Source organism: Myodes glareolus, chromosome 6 (assembly GCF_982192425.1).
Source record: "Myodes glareolus chromosome 6, mMyoGla1.1, whole genome shotgun sequence".
In the NCBI taxonomy this organism is placed as follows: Eukaryota; Metazoa; Chordata; class Mammalia; order Rodentia; family Cricetidae; genus Myodes; species Myodes glareolus.
In genome coordinates this window covers 109,559,944-109,583,450 of record NC_142031.1, presented here as the reverse complement: position 1 = coordinate 109,583,450, position 23,507 = coordinate 109,559,944, and the positions used below count along the sequence as shown (strand labels likewise).

Sequence of the window (23,507 nt, the reverse complement as noted above, 5' to 3'; positions counted from 1 at the left end):
GGAGGGAAAAAGAAAGAAAGAAAATGAAAGAAAGGGAAAAAGAAAGGAAATATATTTTGGGGTTGTTTGGTTGGGTTTTTGGTTTGGTTTGGTTTTTTTTTTTCTTTTTTTTTTTTCTTTTTTCTTTCTTTCTTTTTTTTTTTGAGACAAGGTCTCACTATGTAGCCTGGGCTGTCCTGGATCACTGTGTAGACCAGGCTGACTTGACTTTTAGCTTACAGAGATGCACCCGCCTCTGCCTCTGGAGTGCTGGAATTAAAAGTGTTAAAAGTATATGTCACCATGGTCAGGTGAAAACGGAGACTGCACTTTCATTTCCAGGCTTCCCAGACCCAAATAATCACAGAAACTATATTATTAATAGCAATACTGTTTGGCCAACAGTTCGAGCATATTTCTAGCTAGCTCTTACATCTTAAATTAATTTGTGTATCGCCACAAGGCTGTTGCTTACTGGTAAGGTTGTGGCGTCTTTCTCCTTCAGCAGCTACATGGCATCCGCTTGACTCTGCCTTCTTTCTCCCAGCATTCAGTTTAGTTTTCCTGCCTACCTATATCCGTCCCTGCCATAGGCCAAAGCAGCTTCTTTATTAACCAATGGTAATACAATATATTCATAGTATACAGAGAGAAATTCCACATCAGTCAGGCAATATAGTTCTTAAAATGTTAAACATTCCTAACTATTAGTAAAATGCAAATTAAAAATATTATGGAGATTCCATCTCATCCCAGTTAGACTGGCTACCATCAAGAAAACAAAGAAAGCCAGATGTGGTAATGCATGCCTTTAGTCCCATCACTCAGGAGGCAGAGGCAGGTGGAGTTCAGAGTTAGGCTGGTCTACATAGTAAGTTCCAGGCCAAAATACAAATATTTCCACCTGCCTCTGTCTCTGGAGTGCTAGGATTAAAGACACGTACCTCCACGCCCAACTCACAATTATTTTCTTTTTCTTTTTTAAATAATTGGCAAAGCATTGTTTTTAAAGGTTTACTTATTTTTATATACATTGGTGTATTGCCTGATTGTGTGTCTATGTGAAGGTGTCCTCAGGTCCTCTGGAGCTGGAATTAGACAGTTGTGAGCTGCCATGCGGGTGCTGGGATTGAACCCAGGTCCCTTGGAAGAATAGTCAGTGCTCTTAACCTCTGAGCCATCTCTCCAGCCCCTCACAATTATTTTCAATGAATATATATGCTGGATAGTGTTATGTCAACTTGACATAATCTAAAGTCATCTGAGAGAAGGGAACCTCAATTAAAATGCCTCCATAAAATCAGGTCGTAGGCAGGCCTGTAAGGCATTTTCTTAAATAGTTATTGATGAGGGTGGGCCCAACCCATGGTGGTAGTTCCATCCCTGGGCAGATGGTCCTGAGTTATAAGAAAGCAGGCTGAGGTCAGGCGGTGGTGGCACACGCCTTTGATCCCAGCACTTGCGAACTTGTGAGTTCGAGGCCAGCCTGGTCTAAAAGAGCTAGTTTCAGGACAGACTCCAAAGCTACAGAGAAACCCTGTCTGGAAAAATCAAAAAACAGAAAGAAAAGAAAAAAAGAAAGAAAGAAAACAAGGCTGAGCAAAGCCATGGTAAGCAGCACCCCTCCATGGCCTCTTTTTCCTTTTATTTGAATTTCTGTCCTGGCTTCCTTCAATGATTAACGATATGAGAGTGTAAACTTAATTAATCCTTTCCTTCCCAACATGATGTTTCATCACAGGAGTAGAAACCCTAACTAAGATAATATATAATCATAAGTTAACATAAGTCATCTGACATCTATTATCACTTGAACTGTTTAATATTTGTACACCCATCTATGCATATAGAATTATTTTTTCTTCAATTCCTAAAGGTGAAAATATTGAGACGAAGGACAAACACAAAAAAAGTTTATTGCATGTGCCTAGATTATCCACTGGAATGATGGCTTATACTTCCTACAGCACAAGAACTCTTTTTTCTCAACATTTCTTCCAAAAGGAGAACGTTTTAGTATTTTGTTCATCCGCTAGGCATAGTGGATACTGTTAAGCTGGAAGCATAGCTCCCAGGCCCCAGGCCTGAGAGTTGTATTGGTCTGGACTCCAAATCCCAGCATGCCAGGTTCAGAGGGGTCAGGACCACTCCCACAGGGTATTTAAGTGAACGCCCAAAAATGGATCACGTGGTGTCGCCCCCCCCGCCCCCCCACCCCGTTAGGGTTCGCGGCTTCCGAGAACGCAGGAATCCCATTCAACCTGGATTTTTTTTTTTCTGTCATAATTTGAGTACTGACAACCTGAATATTTTTAATTTGTTGTGATTTGGCTTGATTGGGATTTTTGCGTCGGCAGAGAGCTCGCTCGCGTTAGGAAAAATTCCTAACAGGTACATGCCTGCAATCCTAGTATTTGGGTAGCTACAACGAGGGGATTACTGTGAGTTGGAGGTCAGCTCAGGCTAGATAGTGGTACTCTTTATCAAAAACAAACAAACAAACAAACAAATAAATAAATCAAAGCAATGCGGTTGGCATGGTGGGGCAGTATGTTGCACTAGCATACAATCTATGTGCAGTTTTTCATCCCTTGAAGCAAACAAAGCACGCTAGCACTTGGCTCCAACCTATTATCACTGATCCAACTAGAAACTGGCAGAAATACTCTGGGTTGGAACAGTAGCCAATTTTCTAACTATAGGTGTTGACTTCCTTAACAATTTCCTCCTTTTCTTTTTCTTTTTTGGTTTTTTTGAGACTGGGTTTCTCTGTATAACAGTTCTGTCTGTCCTGGAAATTGCTTTGTAGACCAGGCTGACCTCGAACTCACTGAGATCCGCAGCCTCTGCCACCGGAGGAGTGCTGGGCTTAAAGATGTGCATCACCATCGCCAGGCCCAATTTCCTCTTTTTCAACTATAGTGACAATCAGTAGAATTACTGTGTGAGGACCATCGATTAGTTTTGTTATAACCAGTGTGTAAACCAGAAGGCTTGCTTTTGGGTCCACCCATTCTTGGAAATACCAACTTCAAATTCACCAACACCAGCAGCAGGAATCAGGACAGCAACTGAGCCTGTGAGGTGCTTACAATTACTCTTTGGATTGACTGATTCTGTATCCACACTAGTGGTAAATCACTAATACTTGCAGTCCTCAGATTCCCACAGGCAGTATTGATGTTCATGGTAATCAAAGATTAAAAAGTAAATTTAATAACACTTAAAACCTCTCATGCTCCCCCCCAACCCAGGTGATATCACTGTTACAAGCCTAGCTCCTGCCGGGGCAGTGGTGGCACATATCTTTAATCACAGTACTAGGAGGAAAAGCCAGAGGGATCTCTGTGAGTTCAAGGCCAGCCTGGTCTACAGAGCAAGTTCCAGGACCAGCTCCATGGCTACTGAAAAACCCGATCTTGAAAAACCAAAAGCAAGCCTAGCTCCTTGCCAATTCTATCAGACCACAGATGGAATTAGTCCCTGTAAGATTATGTATCATCTCCATCTCCTATGTGGAGCAGACACCCAGTCACAGTCACAACTATATAGCACAAACATCAGATCAAAGTGTAATCTTGCAGGCTGGAGAGATGGCTCAGTGGTTAAGAGCATTGCCTGCTCTTCCAAAGGTCTTGAGTTCAATTCCCAGCAACCATATGGTAGCTCACAACCATCTGTAATGAGGTCTGGTGCCCTCTCTGGCCTGCAGGCACACATGTAGGCAGATATTGTATGCATAATAAATGAATAAATATAAAAAAAGTGTAATCTTGCATATCGTCAACACAAAAACCACAGCTATTATCTTTAAAGGAATAAGAGATAGTTTATTCTGGAGTCATATTCAGTGACTATGACCTAGAGCACAGGTTTGGGTTACCCCAAATTCCATGTGACAACATATAAGCAGTTAAATAAAGTTTTTATGGTTTTTATAGTTTAAGGAAAGTAATAAAGCAAGTTCAGAACACATTGGGGGGGTATGAGAGAGATGGGCACAATGAGCTGAGAGAAGCTATCCTATATGTAGGCTTAAGATGCTCTCTGATAACATTTAGTTTGGGGTTTGGCAGAAGTCTGTGGTCTACTAAATTAATAGATTCCAAAAAGGCTTTATCTTGTCACAAGACTTTGGTTCTGACACAGAAAAGGGCAAGTTATAGCTGTTTCTGTGAGCCAGAACTTAGCCCAAGATAAGGCCCTTAGTCCCCGGACTGACTGTTCCAGTCTGTGCAGATTCTAATCAGCCAGCCAGTCTCTGCAGACACAGCTACCTTCCAGCAGTTTTTAGTCTATAAAAACCTTCTTTTTTGGAGGGTACTAGAGAGTTAATTCAGTGGTTAAGAGAACTTGCCGTTCTTGCAGAGAACCCAGACTTGCTTTCAATACCCAAACAGCACCTCCCAATTGTCCATAGCTCCAGTTCCAGAGGATCTGAAAGCTCTTCTGGCCTCTTGGGACACCAGGCACACATTAGTGTACACACATACATGAGGTGAAACACTCATGCACATAAAATTAAAATAGATGTTCTTTTTTTTTTTAAGCAAGAGAGCTAAGTGTTAGATTTTTGAAGCAGCAGAAAGAAACCAGAGTCTAACCTCAATAGATGGAACTGTGTTTATTAGTGCACACGGTAAAGGGGCAGCCTCTCTCCCTTGGGAAGTTGCTGGGGTCAGCCAGGAGAGGGTGGGGAAGCTGGCTGGGAGCCTTTATAGAGCCAACGCGAGGGGCTTGGGAGTGAGAAAATTGTTGGTGTTGCAGCTGTGGGGGACTACAGTCTCTCCTTTCTGAAAGTGTTTGTCCAGGGTGAGACAGGCTGTCAGGTATTTCTCTCTGGGATGACTGAGAACTGAGTATGGTCATCTGTGAGCTCACAGGAATTCTGACTCACAACCAAGGCACTTTGTTGTTGGGGTCTGGTTCTAGCCCGGACTCTCAATTATTTCTCTATCAGACCCCAAAATAAACTCTCTCTCCCTCTCTGGACCGGCGTGGAGGTGCGGGAATAAATGACACAGCTCACATGGTCTTCTCAGGAGGGAGATTTTCAGAGATCCCATCACATCCTGAAGAATTTCTCCATTTATTCTCTAAACAGTCTTTATACCAAAACTTAACTTAGGGGAACTACATTAGCATTCTATCTCCTAGGTAACCAGGTGAGTGGCTTTCAGTCACATCCACAACTACCTGTGTGCTGTGTATGCTGGCTGTCACATAGGTTTGAATTAGCATTTCAATAAAGCATCCTCCAAATTACCAAGGAAGGAGCAAAACATCCTGACCTTTTGTTAGGTTAGAGACAGTCTGCCTGGCAGGATACATGACCCATCTCAGGTGTGGCCTATGGCTTGATGGCTTGGCTGCCATGCCATATAGAAATATGGGCCTACACTCTGTCACTGCAGAGATGACTCAGTGCTTAAGAGCACATACTGATCTTATAGAGGATCCAAGTTATATTCCAGCTCCCATGCCTGGCAGCTCATATCTGACTCTAACTCTGGCACCTGAGGATCCTGTACCCTTTAGTGAACTTTGCGGTCACCTGAACTCTTGTGCATATGCTCATGCGTGCTCTCTCTCTCTCTCTCTCTCTCTCTCTCTCTCTCACACACACACACACACACACACACACACATGTCCTGCGCTACCGTCTCGCCAGCAAGAACGATGCGGCACACTTAGAATCCTTCTGCAGAAAAGCTTTAATGCGTCTTGAGAGAGAGAGCATAAGCTTCCAAAGCGGAGACCCAGAATGAGGGGAACCCATCCCTTATATAGAAAACAGTCCTCGCTTCGGACGTGTCACTCTTGGATTGGTCCGCTGCCCATCAACCCAGATGACACCTCGGGAGTAGGCAGGGACAGCAGCAGTGGAAAGTTATTAAAGGCGTGTGCTACAACACCTTGAACTCACAGAGATCTGTCTCTGCCTCCCAGGCATAGGGATTAAAGGCATGTACTACCACACCTTGAGGTCACAGAGGTCAATCTGCCTCTGCCCCTTGAAGTCAGAGGTTAATCTACCTCTGCCTCCCTTGTGTTGGGATTAAAGGTGTGTACTACCACACCCTGAAGTCACAGAGGTCAACTACCTCTGCCCCTTAAAGTAATGGAGAATGTGGTTGCGGCCCTCCACACACACACACACACAAACACACACAAATACACACATACAAATTTTCTAAACAAATTTTTAAAATACTTTTACCTTTTTGCTACATTTATTGTTTGTTTGTTATTTACTTAGGGGAGAGATACATGAAACACAGCATGGATGGGGATGTCAAAGAGTTGGTTCTTGCAGCTGGACGATGGGGCAGAAGCCTGTGATCCCACCACTCAGGAGGCAGAGGTGGGCGGATCTCTATGAGTTTGAGGCCAGCCTAGTTCAGTGAACTCCAGGACGGCTCCAAAGCTACACAGAGAAACTCTGTCTTAACACTCCTCCCCCAGAAAGGTGGATTTTTGAGTTCAAGGCCAGCCTCATCTAGAGTGTGAGTTCCAGGACACCCAGAGCTACACAGAGAAAGCCTGTCTTGGAGAAGAAAAGAGAAATAAGAGAGAGGGAAAAAGGGAAGGAAGGAAAGAAGGAAGGAAGGAAACAAAACATTTTCCTCTCGACATACGTGATCCCAAATTTGAGTTTTTCACTTCTCTCTTGATAAATGATACTTTTTTTTTCTTTTTTCAAGACAGGGTTTCTCTGTAGCTTTGGAGCCTGTCCTGAAACTCACTTTGTAGACCAGGCTGGCCTCAAACTCACAGAGATCCACCTGTCTCTGCCTCCCGAGTGCTGGGATTAAAGGTGTGTGCCACCACTACCTGGCTACTATCCTGTTACTTCTATCTGTCTGTGGTTTGTGGTCCGTGTGTGTCTCATATCTGTCTGCCTCTAATAAAGGGTTTTGCTCTCTGTTCATTGAAGGTCACAGAAAACAAGCTGTGGGAAAGGAATGAGGAGTACATTCTACAAAAATCTTTAACAGTTTTACGAGGGAAGGAGTTGCTCTACTGTCCTAACTAACCCAGAGCTGGAAACAGATGTTATCAAACTCTATACACAGGCTGATCCCCATATTTATGGTGAATTTTTATCTTAATGTTACTTTCAACCTCTTAGCTGCTTTCAACAGGGGATGACCTCAATAGATATACACACATGCATTATTCTGGGAGGGGCATGGAAGACTGTACAGGTTAAGACTAAAGTAATGAAGTTATGGTTTATCAGTTGCAAAGCTGATTACATACAAACTAGAATCATCTAAGAGGAGGGAACTCCTCTCAGATGTTGCCGCGCCTGCACGGCCTGGAACCGAACCAAAACCGAGCGAAGGATGTCAGGATTAAACATGCATACACCTCTCTAGTTGCTGGTAGAAGAAGCCCCTTTTTGAACAGCACCACGGAGGTTTTTATACCTAACACAGTCAGGCGGGCCAAAAGGTGAAAACCTCATCGCTTGATCCTCAATCAAGGCCAGGGCTTGTTTACCAACCCTCAGGAAGCAGGGTTGGTAAACAACTTTGACACAGCTTTTAGAAGCTCAAATCAGAAGGGCAAAAAAAAAAAAAGGGGGTCACTAGTGGGGAAGAGCAGCTGGAGGCCAGGACTCCAAATGGTCCCAACAAGATGTGGCAATCAGCAAGCCTGCGGAGCATTTCCCTACTTAGTGGTGGATATGGGAGGGTCTAGCCCATCGTGGGTGATGCCACTACTTTGGGCCTGGTGATCATGGGTGCTATAAGAGATCAGTCTGAGCAAGCCGAGAGTAACAAGCAGTAAGCAGCTCTCTCCACGGCCTCTGCCTCAGCAGTTGCCTCCAGGTTTCTGCCTGGTTTGAGTTCCTGCCTTGGCTTCTCTCAGTGGACTGTCATTCAGGATATGTGAGCCAAATTAACCCTTTCCTCCCCGAGCTGTTTTTGTTCACGTAGTTTCATCACAGCGATAGTAACTCTGACTAGGCCTGGAGAGATGGCTCAGCGGTTCAGAGCACTGGCTGCTCTCCCAGAGGACTGGGGTTTAATTCCCAGCACCTACATGGCACCTCACAACTGTCTGTAACTCCAGTTCCCAGGGTCTACAGTCTCACACAGACATACATGTAGGCAAAACACCAATGATTAGCCGGGAAGTGGTGGTGCATGCCTTTAATCCCAGGGAAAGAACTTGGCTGTTAGACCACACACAAACTGTCAAATTAGAGACTGCAAAGTGTGGTGGGGAGGAGACAGCCACTCTCAGTTACCTCTCAGACTGTGTTCTAGATTATCTTCCGTTTGAATAAACCACCATAGTTAGGGCTTCTATTGCTGTGAAGAGACACAGGCCATGGCAACTCATAAAAGAAAACATTTTAGGGGACTTTCAGTTCAGAGACTTAGTCACTGTCACTATGGCGGCATACAGCAGACACAGGAATGGAGAAGTAGCAGGGAGTTCTACAGCTGGATCCTAAGAAAGCAAGAAGATAAAGTGACCCTGGGCTTGGTTTAAGCTTCTGCACACTTCCTCCAACAAGGCCACACCTCCAATAATGCTACTCCCTATGAATCCATGGATACTATTTTCTCCTTTGTTCATTAGATTTTTTTTCATTTATTTTATATACCGACTGATATGTAATATTATTTTAAGATGTGTTACATTTGTTTATGCCATGGAATATTTGTCTAAAGATGCAAAGATGTGTTGTATTCCTTTATGTTGCATCTTTTTAACTCTGTGAAGCTGTGATTCTTTGCCTGTCTAAAACACCCAAGGGTCTACAGGCGGTGGTGGCACACACGTTTAGTCCCAGCACTCAGGAGGCAGAAGCAGGCGGATCTCTGTGAGTTCGAGGCCAGCCTAGTCTACAAGAGCTAGTTCCAGAACAGGCTTCAAAGCTACAGAGAAACCTTGTCTCAAAAAACCAAACCAACCAAACAAACAAACAAAAAGCCACCTGAGGGTCTAATTAAAAGCTGAATGGCTAATAGTGAGGCATGAGAAAGAATAGGCAGGGCTGGCAGGCAGAGAGAATAAATAGGAGAAATCTGGGAGAACAAGCAGGACAAGAGAACAAGGAAAGGGGCACGCTAGGGACCAACCACCCAGCCACACAGCCAGTCATGGAGTAAGAGTGGAAGTAAGATACACAGAAATAAAAAAAGCAAAAAGCTTGGAGGCAAAAGGTAGACAGATGGTCTAATTTAAATTAAGAAAAGCTGGCTAAGGCTAAGACGGGCAGTGGTGGCGCATACCTTTAATCCCAGCACTCAGGAGGCAGAGGTAGGCGGATCTCTGTGAGTTCGAGGCCAGCCTGGTCTACAAGAGCTAGTTCCAGTACAGGCTCCAAAGCTACAGAGAAACCCTGTCTCGAAAAACAAAAAACTGACAGGCAGCAAGCAGAGTGCCTGGCTTGAACATTTGAAACCCCAAAGCCCACCCCCAGTGACACACTTCCTCCAACAAGACCACACTCCCAAAAGCTCCCTGTCAAGTATTGCCACTTCCTAATGACCAAGCACTCAAATCTATGAGCCTATGAGGGCTATTCTTTTTGTTTTATTTTTTTCAAGACAGGGTTTCTCTGTGTAGTTCTGACTGTCCTGGAACTTGCTCTGTAGACCAGGCTGGCCTTGAATTCACAGAGATCCTCCTGCCTCTGCTTCCCAAGTGCTGGGGTTAAAGGCATGCAAGCCTTTAATCCAGACTAGAGTTATTAATAAGCCCTAAATTTATCCACCAGAGTTAGTTGCAGCTTTATTCCAGAGTGCAGGGAATATATAAGATTGGGAATGGTAGCTGGGGAGTTACCTAATCTGAATTAAACAACACACTCCTATCATGAAATTCCTAGTACAAATCTTAGCTGTCATCTGTAGAAGCAAGGTGCTATCATAACGTTCCTAGAACAATGTCTAATTACCAAGTGGGCAGCAAGGGAAAAACTTCAGCAGGGATTGTGTCTAGGCTCACACTGGAGATAAGTCAGGCATCTAAGCCTAGAGATGGTCTCCAAATAAGGTCAAGTCGAGAATAGGGCACTTTCCGCGGGGAGGGGTGAGGGTAGGGGGTAGAGCATCCATGTTGTCCAGCTCAGAGAGAGCTGCCAGGCCAAGGTAGGCTGCAAACTCTGACCAGCAGGGCCTCTCAGCACTTTCAGACTGGAGAAACCAAGAATCTAGTAGTCGCTCACTCTGCAACAAGTTATAAGCCACCACAGTCCCAGTTTGACACCAAAGGCCTAGAGAATTCCTGGAGAGTCACCAGTCTTTGGTCCAAGTTGGAAGCCAGAAGTTGTCTGTATCAGTCAGGGGATCAGTGGCAGGGACAGCAACAGAGCACTCACCAGCAAGCGTGAAGGCCGAGAGAGAGAAAATATGATAAAGCACTTCTTCCAGGTGTTTTTACCCGGACGCTACCACATTTAGGGTAGGTATTCCCATAGCAATTAGTAAAGACAACCTTTTTCCCAGACACTCCCAGTGTGGATTCCCAGACACTCCCAAAGATCAGTTCAGTGTGGACTCCTTTCCCAGGTGATTCTGGGTTGTGCCGCATTGACAATTAAAGCTGTCTATCACAATCACCAAAGAAAGTTTTTATTCAATGTTCTTGTTTTGTTTTTTGAGACAGGATTTCTCTGTAGCTTTGAAGCCTGTCCTGGAACTAGTTCTGTTTGTTTTGGTTTGGTTATTTATTTATTTATTTAGGTTTTTTGTTTTTCAAGATGGTGTCTCTGTAGCTTTGGAGCCTGTCCTGGAACTAGCTCTTGTAGACCAGGCAGGCCTCAAACTCACAGAGATTCGCCAGCCTCTGCCTCCTAAGTGCTGGGATTAAAGGCATGAGCCGCCACCACCACCCGGGTGGAACTAGTTCTATTGTAGACCAGGCTGGCCTCAAACTCACAAAACCACTAAGTTTTTTTGTTTGTTTGTTTGTTTGTTTGTTTTGTTTTGTTTTGTTTTTTGGTGTTTTTTTTTTTGGTTTTTCAAAGGTTTCTTTGTAGCCCTAGCTATCCTATAACTTGCTGTATAGATGCCTTTATTCAATGTCCTATTGCTGTTAAGAGACACCATGACCAAGGGAGGCAACTCTGGAAGAGAGCAGAGTGCTCACATATAAGCACTGGAGAAACCAGGAATGGTTCTCACACAGGGTTGTCTGGCAAATGGAGGAAATGTATACCTGGTTTCCACCCAGAAGGCTGGAAGGGGACGCTGTTAATGATCGGGGGACCTTGGCTATCTGTAGGGCTGGGCCACACCCAAATCCCCCAAAATGTTTATCGCAGGCTCTCCAGCCCTAGATCTTTATCTCTATTTCTCAATCAATAGAACCCATTCTTAGGGGAGATGTCACCTGCACTTTATAGCCTGGAGACCTCTATGCTATCTCAGAGACCCCACCAGATCCTAGGACCCTTAAACTGTGGAGCCCATCTTCATAGTACAAATCCCTTGTACTTTGCAAAAGAACTTTGACGTAGCCACACCTTAAGCCTTATCGTGCACATGGTATTGGAATAATTGTTACGAGAAACCTTTTCCCAAGATTGTACTGAACTTAAATATGTCTAAAATAAACTAGACTGGTACTAGACTCCAGAAGTTAGAGCCAACACCAGCTAACTAAGTTATGGTAAACCGAGTTTCCTTCTTACCTTTCCTGGTAAGCTATGATGCCCGCCTACAGGGATTCCCACAAACTCTCATAAAAGGAAGCATTTAACTAGGGGCTTGCTTACTGTTTCAGAGGTTTGCTCATCGCGTCATGGCAGGGAGCATGGTGGTGTGCAGGCAGTCACTGGAGCAGTAGCTGAGAAATATCCTAATCCATAGGCAGAGGGAAAGAAAGAGAACTGGGGCTGGCTTGGGCTTTTGAAACCTCCGAGTCAACCGCCCAGTGGCACACTTCCTCCAACAAGACCACACCTCCTAATCCTTCACAAATGGTGCCCCCTCCCAATGACTAAGCATTCAAATATATTAGCCTATGGGGGTCATCCTTATTCAAACCGCCACAGAGACTTAGGAAATAATTTTGTTTGTTTGTTTGTTTGTTTTGCTTCGAGACAGGGTTTCTAAGAGTAACTGCCCTAGCTGTCCTGGAACTAGCTCTTGTAAACAGGCTGGCCTTGAATTTACAGAGATCACTGAGCCTGCTTCTGCCTCCTGAGTGCTGGGATTAAAGGTGTGCGCCACTACAGCCTGGCTCTTAGGAAAGAACGGAAATGCTGAGGAAGGAGGGCAAAACAGCTGACTCAGCGGTTAAAATCATTCGCTGCTCTTCAGAAGGACCCGGGTTCATTCCGGCACCCACATCAGGTGGCTTACAATCACCTGCAACTCTAGTTTCAGGGCACCTGCATTCAAAAACACCCCCCCATCCGTAATTAAAAATAATAATAACACAGACTTGAGGGAGGGGTGGAGTGTTCGGCAATGCTGTCCTCTGGCCATGACATGGCTGCTGCCTTCACCAACTTCTGAGAGCTATAATTACTTTCACAAGACCTGCACGTGGTGGGGTGTGGGTGTGGGAGGACATGGGGGAGTGTGGAGGCAGGGCATGGTCTTGTTGTGAGGGTAGGGTTTAAATAGCAAGTAAAAAATATGCATAGCTAGATTGTCCAGCAAGGAGTGGGGGCCTTGCCTACTACTGTACCTCTCCCTTCCGCAAGGTCATCTGATAAATAGTAAACTATTTCTGTCAGAGACGAGCTCTGCCTCTGGCTGTGTCTGGGGCTTCAACCTTTCTTTTCCTAGCGGAAGGAAACTAGGGAAAGCCGAATTCCCAAGGGTCCTTTCTTTCAATGGTCTGATAGCGCATGTCTCTTTAAAATATATTCTTTCAAACCAGTCTGGGCACTTAAAATATCATTGATAACAGCAGAGTAGAAAACCTAGGAGTAAACTGAAAAATAAAAAGATATGCAAGGGATTAAAGGAAACCCAAATGGATGCAGAGAAAGTCTTGACCCTAGGAAAGATATTATTACCTGAAAACTACAGTTTAAGAGAGGAAGCTCTGTGTCTGGGCATACAGCTAAGGTGGCAGGGAGTGCTTGTCTTCAGCTCAGTCTCCAACGCTGCATCAACAGAGCATGGCCATGTCTTGCAATCATCTCAGCCCTTGGGAAGTGGGGAGGAGGATTAGCAATCTAAGGCTAGGACTGGAGAGATGGCTCAGCAGTTACTAGCAGGATCGTCTATGACTCTGATAGCCTCCCTGGATACCAGACACACACAGCACATGATACAGACACACGCGAGTAGGCAAACACACATCCACACGAATAAATAAAATGGCTGATTGTTGTAACAAGGCTCCAGACCTTAGCATAACTGACTTCATAGTGGAAGTACCATTCAGGCCAAGCTCAGCGCACAGACAGCGCCACCTGCCAAAACTAAACCAAGGTCTAACCCATGAAAGCCCATAGTTCTAGGAAAGTCTCTACATGTACTAACCGTCCTTTTTGGCTTCTGTAGTTGTATTTCCAGCTAACTGTTCATGTTAACTGAAGTACTGTCAACCCAGAACAATGTTTTGGTGCTTAAAAGTTCATCCTGAGAAAGGCTCACGGCTATCGTGGGATCCTGAAATAATAAAGATTTTCTATTGGCTTAAATCCATGTCCACACAGTCTTCTCTGATGAATACCTCACAACATTTGTGAGTTGCCATATGTGTGTTGAAAATTGAATTTAGGTCCTCTATAAGAGCAGCAAATGCTCTTAACTATCGAGACTCACTCTAACCTCAATAAATAAACTTTTAAAAAAATCATTGAGGGGGCTGGAGAGATGGCTCAGAGGTTAAGAGCATTGCCTGCTCTTCCAAAGGTCCTGAGTTCAATTCCCAGCAACCACATGGTGGCTCACAACCATCTGTAATGGGGTCTGGTGCCCTCTTCTGGTCTGCAGGCATACACAATGACAGAATATTGTATACATAATAAATAAATAAATAAATAAATATTTAAAAAAATCATTGAAAAAAAATCCAAGTTGCCAAGTTGGTTCCTCTTCTACATGAATTTGAGGACGTTAATCACAAAAATAAGAGAATAAATGAATGAATAAATAAAGAAAGAAACAAACTCTCAAGTCAGATTGCCTTTCGCTCTGCCATTTAGCAGGTGTATGACCACTGGAAAATTACTGATTTTAGTTTCCTTATCTGTAAGACGGATATTAAAATAGCAGTTATGGTCAGACTGTGGCACATGCCTTTAATCCCAGCACTCGGGAGGCAGAGGCAGGTGAATCCTGAGTTTGAGACCAGCCTGGTCTACAAGAGCTAGTTCCAGGATAGCTAGGACTGTTACACAGGGAAACCATAATCTTGAAAAACCAATAAAATAGAAAGAAAGAAAAAAAAATAGCAATTAGCAGGCATAGTGGTGCACACCTTTAATACCAGCACTTTGGGGACAGAGACAGGCAGAGGCCAGCCTGATCTATGGAATGAGTTCCAGGACAGTCAGAGCTACCTAGTGAGACCCTGTATTGAAAAAAAAAAAAAAAACCAACAGGATTGGAGAGATGACTCAGCTGTTAAGAGCACTGGCTGCTCTTCCAGAAGTCCTGAGTTCAACTCCCAGACACTACATAGGGACTCACAACCGTCTCTAGTGGGATCTGATGCCTGCCCTCTTCTGTTATGCAGGCACACAGGCAAATAAAGCACGCAAATACATAAGTAAATAAATCTTTAAAAAAACAAAAACAGGCCTGGAGGGATGGCTCAGTCGTTAAAGGCTAGGCTCACAACCAAAAATATAAGAGTTCGGTTCCCAGCACCCACGGCTGTCCCTCCAGGTACAAAAAAATAAAAAATAAAAAATAAACAGCAACAAAAATAGTGGTTACTTCCTAGGACTGCTGTGAATACCACATGAGACAGTGCCTACCAAAGAGGGTTTTGCAGAACAGTCCCTCCCATCTAGGGAAGTGTCCTGCACTGTGCAGTAATTTGTTGATTGGAAGCCGTGAGTAGCAGAATATATTAGTCAGCTTTTCGGTTACTGTTACAAATATCTGACAGCTCAACCATAGCTCAAACTATAAAAAAGAGAAAGCTCAGAGTTTTGGGGGTTTGGGTCCTTGTTTGGGGCCAGGAGGCACATGATGGCATGTTAGGGGCAATGTCCTCCACAGGACATGAAAGAGGAAAACAGAGAGGCTGGATGGATGGCTCAGTGGCTAACGGCACCAACTGAGGCTGCTCTTGAGCGCCCCCCCAGGTCAGGTTAGGTAAGGCAGGATTCCTGAAAGATGACCTTTGGCTCTGTTCAGTCATCCAGGAAAAGACTGCCTGTTGGGACAGTGGCTCTCCCCTTGCCTTGGGTAAACAATTTCAGGAAAGAAAGACTGCAACAATTTCCTCATTCCTAAGCTTTTACCCCTGTAAAAGACCAAAGCCATCTTTTCCCTTGGTAGACCACCCCTCAGCTTCCTGGCAGGAGAGAGGCTGACCCTGTCGGTGTACTCTAAAACCACAGTTCCATCTGCTAGGGTCAGTCAGACTGAGTTTTTTGGTTTGGTTTGGTTTGGTTTGGTTTTTCGAGATAGAGTTTCCCTGTGTAACAGTCCTAGCTGTCCTGGAACTAGCTCTTGTACACCAGGCTGGCCTTGAACTCACCAGTGATTCTCCTGCCTCTGCCTCCCGAGTGCTGAGATTAAAAGCGTGCGCCACCACTGTCCAGCGAATTTTGCAGGAAAATGGATGGAGCTAGAAAACATTATTTTGAGTGAGGTTACCCAGACACAGAAAGACAATTATCACATGTCCTCACTCATAGGTGGTTTTTAAACATAAAGCAAAGAAAACCAGTCTAGAAACCACAATCCCAGAGAACTTAGACAACAATGAGGACACTAAGAGAGACTTACATAGATCTGATCTACATGGGAAGTAGAAAGTATAAAAAGACAAGATCTCCTGAGTAAATTGGGAGTATGGGGACGTTGGGGGAGGGTTGAAGAGGAAGGGGAGAGTCAAGGAGGGGAGCAGAGAAAATGTAGTGCTCAATAAATACCAATAAAATAAAATAATTTTTGTTTTGTTTTTTACTTGGGTATTAGAGTTCAAACTCGGGTCCTCATGCTTACATGGAAAGCACAGACCTATTTGTTTGTTTGAGACAGGATCTCTCTCTAGCCTAGGCTAGCCTCAAAGTTGAAATAATTCTCTTGCCTCACCTCCTGTGAGCTGCATCCTGCCTCAGGCTCCCCAGTGTTAGGCTCCCTGTGGGGTGCAGGGCTGAACTACAGCTCCACACTGTCTCCTACAGCAGCCTCAAGAGCCCCTTGTACACCCCTCTTCCTGAGGGCATTCTACTGAGATGAAGCTGGGATTCTTCACCACAGGGAAGAGCTTCTGCAGAACCCAGTAGGAAACAGTTGCCATTTTCTGATTTGCAGGGGTGGGATTTCATCGGAGAAGGCAAAGCTCTGATGACAAGGGTTAAATTCAGATTTTTTTTTCCCTGTAAAAAAAAGTCTTGTTTTTGAGATTTCCAGAAAATGCCTTGGAAAGCAGTTTGGTTTTCTTCAAGTTGACACAGTTTCTAGCATGGTTCATGGTTAATCTAGTGTTGTTATTTGAAAATCTTTCCAGACTGGAAGAAGTACTACATCTAATGCGGGCAGCCTCAGCAGCCAGTGCTGACAGCTGTGTTGGGTTCTTGGTCGCTGAGAGCCTTCAACCAGACTCCATCCTCCCCCTCCTGAGTTCCCCTAACTTCCCCAGTCTTTCTATCCTTCCTCAGGATTATAGACAAGAGCCCCGCAGCCAGCTAAATTGATGGTTTTCATGCTGGCTGTCTACTTCAATTACCCAGAAGGAAGATAAAACAGTGGAGTCTCCTACCCCACTGCAGTTTAATCCAGAGCAGTGGAGACTCATAGACCTCTTTAGGTGATGCAGTGAGACAATCAATATCTTAATTATTCTTTCTCTTTGAAACCAAGTCTCACTATGCAGCCCTGGCTGGCTTAGAACTCACTATGTACACCAGGCCTCAAACTATGCCTTTTGCTGGGATTAGAGGCGTGCACGCCACCAGTGCTGGGGGCAAAATTCTGGGCATTCTGCATGTGAGTCAAGCCCTCTACCAACCGAGCTACATTTCCAGGCAAATATCCTTAAATGTTATCCTGCCTCAGTGGTTCACCGTGGTTAGCGCTAAGTGTGGAGGCCAGCCCCCGCAGTTAAATTGAATCTAGCTTCACTTTCTCTGGCTCCCAGGTAAGAATGAGCCGAGTTTCTCAGAAAGGAAAAAGAAAAGGGGGAAAAATTCACACCTATGTTAATGTCAATGATTCTACAGAGCTGACCAATTAGAACTTAATGATTGTAGACGGTTGGAAGGCTGCAGATTCAGAGACAAGTTATCTTGAGCAATCTTTGATCCCCTTCATAGCTATTTATTGCCCACTTCTGTGTGTGACCTGTGACCTCTTGAAATGTTTGGAGATGGATTAACTTAGACCTACCAACCCCAAAGCCAAGAATAGCGACAGATAACATCTCTAAGCTACAGTAGAGATCCTCCCTTTGCTATACTCAATGCCATGGTAGAGACTTTCCTTTTAGTATTTATCACCTGCTTGCCTGATGTCCCCACTAATTTTAACCACACTAATTGATGACTTTGTTTCTTCCTGTAACTGTAAAAAACTGCAAAACCGCCACCATGTTGGAATGGGACATTTTTGGTCACCTGACCGTTCCCAGGCCAGGGTCACTCATATTTGGTTCCAGCATAAATTCTTGTTTCCTTTGGAGAGAGCTATGTTCTGCATTGATGAGAGGAGCCCAGGAGTCTGAAATCAGCACTACCTGGAGACATTGTTTTCTGGATCTAGCCAGATTGGAGTCTTGGCTGCTTTGCTGAAAAACGAAATAGGATTTGGCAAGGAATGTTGGTTTTTATTTAGAATTTTGGTCAGAACTGGGGAGAAAATCTTTCTACATTGCCTGGAGTGGCGATGTGGTTTCTAACGATGAAGCAAGGCTGGCGGTGTGCAGGCGGCTGTGAAGTGAATTACCAGCAGTCTTAGGCCCTTTCCCCTGGGGACAGTGCCACCTCTGGCTTGCTCCAGGCTAGCTCACCCCTGAAGAACTTGTTTCCTGATAACCTGGGAGTAAAGAACCTTTGTGTGCTGCTAGTTTTATGTCAACTTGACACAAGCAAATTCATTGGGGGAGGAGAGAGCCTCAGTGGAGAAAATACTTCTATAAGATCAGGCAGGTCTGCAGGGCATTTTCTTAGTGATTGATGAGGGGAAGGGTCAGTCCATTGTGGGTGGTGCTATCTCTGGGCTGTTGGTCTTGGCTCTGTATGAAAGCAGGCTGAGCAAGGCCATGGGGGGCAAGCCAGTAAGCAGCACCCATACGTGGCTTCTGCATCAGCCCTCACCTTCAGGTTCCTGCCCTGACTTCCTTCGATGATGAAAAGTGTAAACCAAATCAACCCTTTCCTCCTCGAGCTACTTCGGTCATGGTGCTTCAACAGTAGTAATCCTAAGACACTTAGCTTTAAGGGAGCCTGCTCCTGGGTTCCGTCCATATAGGATGTGGCCTAGGACTTTATGTTTTTCGTTTGTTTGCTTGTTTTTGTTTTTGTTTTTTTTCAAATTCCAGAACTCTCTTTATTCCTTAATTTGAACTTTTCACTCTTTGTAGTTATGAGCTGATGGGGATTTCTCAGGACATCCTTCCAGAAGAGGGCGTTGTTCCACCCACGCTGAAATCATTCTGAGGGCAGTCAGGTTATAAGGACCCAAACTATTCCAGAGAGACACTTGTGCTCCTGATAGCTATTGGGAGGCAGAGACAAATGAATCTTGGTGAATTCCAGGTCAGTTATCTAGAAAGGTCCTGTTTCAGAAAAAACAAAACAAAAAGGGAGGTGTACAGTCGCCAGACATTTGTTGTGCTTGATAAGAAAGAAAAAAAAAATAGACCTCCTCTAGCAAGGGTATGCCAGATGCTCATTTTGAAACATTATTATTATTACTATACAATATTACTACAACACTTACTATAACAATATCCAGGCAGTGGTGGCTCACGCCTTTAATCCCAGCACTTGGGAGGCAGAGAATCTCTGTGAGTTTGAGGCCAGCCTGGTCTACAGAGCAAGTTCCAGGACAGACTCCAAAGCTACACAGAAACCCTGTTTAAAAAAAAAAAGAAAAGAAAAAGAAACCCTGTATTTGAATGTTTGCGTGGTGCGTGGTGTGGCATATATATTGTACGTATGTGGTATATGTGTACATGTGCTGTGTAGTATATATGTGTGGCGTCTGTCATGCATGTTTATCATGAACCAATGGAAAATTTTATATTATTTATTTATGATTTTTGGGGATTGGGTTTCTTTGTAACCCTGGCTGTCCTGGAACTTGCTCTGCAGACCTGGCTGGTCTCGAACTCACAGAGATCCTCCTGTCTCTGCCTCCTGAGTGCTGGGATTAAAGGTTTGTGTTACCACTACCTGGCTTATTTTATTTTTTTAAAGATTTGTCTTATTCTATTTTTTTATGCGTATGGGTGTTTTGCCTGCATGTATGTCTGTGCACCATGATAATCTAGGGCCCATGGGGGCCAGAAGAGGGCACCAGATCTTCTGGAACTGGAATTGCAGATGGTTGCTGTCTCCCACATAGGTCCTGGGAAGAGAACTGAAGTTCTCTGCAAGAGCAAGTGCTCTTACCTGTTGAGCTGCCTCTCCAGCCTTCATTGGCAAGTTTTAAATAGAACAGAACTATGGGCAGAGCTCCATCTTCAGCAGGTAAATGGAGATAACATTTAGAAGGAAAATGGCAACTGCAAGACCAGTAGGAACCAGGTATCTGGGGATTTTGAGAAGGCTCAGCAGATAAAGGCACTTGTCACTAAGCTCGACCACCTGGGTTTGATCCCTTGGACCTACATGATAACAAAGGTTTTAGATTGTGGGCCCAAGGAGCAAGCCAGTAAGGAGCATCCTTTCTGTGGTCTCTGTTTCAATCTCTGTGTCCTGGTTCCGGTCTTGAGTTCCTGCCCTGACTTTCCTTACTGGTAGACTGTGATTTGGAAGTGTAAACCAAGTGAACCCTTTCCTCCCCTCGTTGGTCTTAGTCATTGTTTTATCACAGCAACAAAAGCAAACCACCATGGTAATAAGATGATGTGTATGCATTTATACGTGTAATAATGAGATAACATATGTGTATTTGGTTGAGAGCACATAGTGCTGGAGTTCAGTTCCTAGCATCCATGTCAGACGGCTAACATCTGCCTGGACACTCCAGCTCTAGGGACTCCAAAACTTCTGGCCTCTAAAGGGACTTATGTGGGAAATCACCTGGCACGACTGAGAAGGAAGCATGAAGCACACAGCAAACACGCGTAGGAGTTTATTAGAAGAGACGTGTACAGACCTGGTGAAGTTGGTGTGCAGAAAGAGAAGGCTGAAGATGGCGTGTCCAGCTTTTAAAGGCTGCCTAGCACAAGCGCACAGGGGGACGATGTGATGATGGAGCTCACGCATGCACGTAAGGGCTCATGTAGCTGTGTTATGCATAGGTGACGCAGCCACGCTGCACGTGGGTCACACAGGGCCTTTTAAGATCCTCGGGGTGACTAGGTATTTTTGCCTGAGGGCTTGTCTGCACATGCATGGCCCTGGAACCTGGAAGTGCCAGCAATGTTGGTTTGGCTAAAATCATAACAATGTGTGCAACACACAGAGACACACAGACACAGACACGTGTACCGGGAACCAAACCTGAGACCTCTTGAAAAATAATCAGTGCTCTTTTTTTTTGTTTTTTTGGTTTTTTTGTTTTGTTTTTCAAGACAGGGTTTCTCTGTGTAACAGCCTTGGCTGTCCTGGAACTCGTTCTGTAGACCAGGCTGGCCTCAACCTCACAGATGCAGAGAGATCCACCTGCCTTTGCCGCCTGAGTGCTGTGATTGAAGGATTAAAGGTGTGCATCACCATAGCCCAGCCCAGTCAGTGCTCTTAACCACTGAGGTATCAATCTAGCCCCTCTTTCTGTCCTTTTTATACAGCTCAGAAGTACCTGCCTAGGCGCTGCCCACAATGGAAGGGGCTCTTCTGTGTCAATAATCAAGACAGTTCCCCACAGACAAGCCACGGACCCTCTGATCAAGGCAATTCCTCCTCAGTCGATGCTTTTCTCTCAGATGACTCGGAGAGTCATAGGTTTTCTGTAACTCAATAATAAGTTTTTCCGCGGATGCAGTAAGTCAGATCAAACCAAATTGAAAAAGTGAAAGAGCGGGTTTATTTTAGCAAGGCAACTCCCGGGTGAGCCTCCAGCCCCAGAGATGGGGCCAGTGAAGTCACAGAGCTGAACTACAGCAGGGAGCTTATTATATACCCTGTAGGCCAGGGGTGATGATGCATCCTCCACAAGCTGGGTTTTTGCCCAAGAATGGTCAAAAGCTGAATGCTTTAGGCAGGGTCTTAGACTGCAGGATCTTCTGGCAACTACAGAAGAGGAGTTCCTGCAACCACCAAGAATGCCAAGGTGGGCTTTTGGGTGCCTTTCTTCGTTGGAGATTCTCTGTGAGGGCATAGCTTGGAGAGAGAGGAATGAGGTTTTCTGGATCAAGCAAGAGTGAGATGGAGGTTCCAGTCAAAAGGAGACGTTAATTAGGACAGCAGGCATGTACCACCATACCAGGCTTTTAATATTTATTAACTGTTTTTACTTCCTTTTTTTTTTTTTTTAAAGACGGGATTCCTCTGGTCCTCTGGGTATCAGTCCTGGCTGTACTGGAACGGAACTCTCTTTGTGGATCAGGCTAGCCTTGAACTCCCAGAGATCTGCCTGCCTCTGCCTCCCACAACCAGTCACGGGACTATTATCAGCAAAGGTGAGAAGTTGAAGCTTGATGGAGTGGTAAAGGGGTGATTAACTCCCATTGTTTCATTTGCTAAGACAGGGGGACCAGGAGTTCAAGTTCCAGGCCAGCTTTTGACTACTTAGTGGATTAAAACCAGCACAGACTATAGGCAACCCTGTCTCAAAACAGACAATACATGTAAATAAAAGTAAATCTTAAGGGGCGGAGCACGCACCGGTGCATCGAGCCGGAAGCAGCCCCCGGGATGGATGTGTTTCTCATGATTCAGTGCCACAAGAACACCATCTTCACGGACGCCAAGGAGTTGAGTACCATGTTCGAGCTGAAACGCATCATTGAGGGCATCCTCAAGTGACCGCTGGATGAGCAGCGGCTGTACAAGGATGACCAGCTCTTTGATGACGGAAAAACTCTGGGCGAGTGGGCGAGTGTGGCTTCACTAGCCAGACAGCACGGCCACAGGCCCCAACCACAGTGGGCTTGGCCTTTGGAGCAGATAATGCCTTTGAAGCACGGCGCATTGAGCCCTTCTCCAGCCCTCCAGAGCTTCCAGATGTGGTGAGGCCACAGGATTCTGGAGGCAGTGCCAATGAACGAGCTGTGCAGTGAGGGTCCCAGTCCCTCCCCTCCCCCAGAGACCCATTCCCTCAATAAAGAAGATTTGGCTGTCCATCTGAAAATAAATAAATAAATAAATAAATCTTAAAACAGAAGTCTGTTGGGTGGTGGTGGCACACATCTTTAATCCCAGCACTTGGCAGGCAGAGGCAGGGGGATCTCTGAGTTTGAGGCCATTCTAGTACATAGAGAGTGAGTTTTAGGAAGGCCAGGACTATCACACAGAGAAACTCTTGTCTCAAAAAACCAAACCAAGATATAACAGAAGTTGAAATCAAGAACATTCTGTACAGATCTTTCTAGAATCTTATCTTTTAGGACTCCTACATATGTCAGTACCTTTTTTTGCAATTTACTATACTTAATAAATAAGTAATTGATCCCAGCTGTCTCTGGATCTTCAGTGTATAAGGACTCTGGCGCAGTTACAAACTTGTTTCTTGTTTGTTTTTGATACAGGACCTCACTAGCCAAGGACTTAACTTAGCAAGGACTTAAACTTGCTAGTAGCCAAGGGTGACTTAGAACTCGATCTTCCTGCTCCCAGTTTCTGAATCCTGAAGTACAGGTAGGTATATGCTGTAGGGCCCAGCCATGACAGGCTCAATAGAGACCACTCAGGAACCACTCAGCAGCAGACCAGCCAAGGGGAAATACCTAACATTCCTAACATGGTAGATAAGATCACCTGATTTCCCTTAGTCCAGCACACACCCATCCCTCTTCACCAGGACACCCCTAGACAAATGTCAGCCAGTCAGGGAGCCTGAACCTTAAAAATCCCTCACCCCAACCTCTGCTATGACAAAAAAACAAAAACAAAAACAAAATAAAAAAAAAAAACAAAACAAAACATAAAAACCACCCCAACTAGGCTCACAGAGCTCCATCTCTTTAGCATAGGAGTGTGGACTCCATGGTGGTTTTTGGGGCATCCTGCAATCTGGGCATAACGGGCCATCATGCTCCAAGGGCATACAGGTGTGGGCCACCATGCTTGACCTACATTTGTGTGGTTA

General features: G+C 44.9%; 1 pseudogene; it reads left to right on the top strand.

Moving 5' to 3' along the window:
• Nucleotides 1–22,096: 22,096 nt before the first annotated feature.
• LOC125404320 (elongin-B pseudogene) lies at nt 22,097–22,479 on the top strand (annotated as a pseudogene).
• The last annotated feature ends 1,028 nt before the right edge of the window (nt 22,480–23,507 follow it).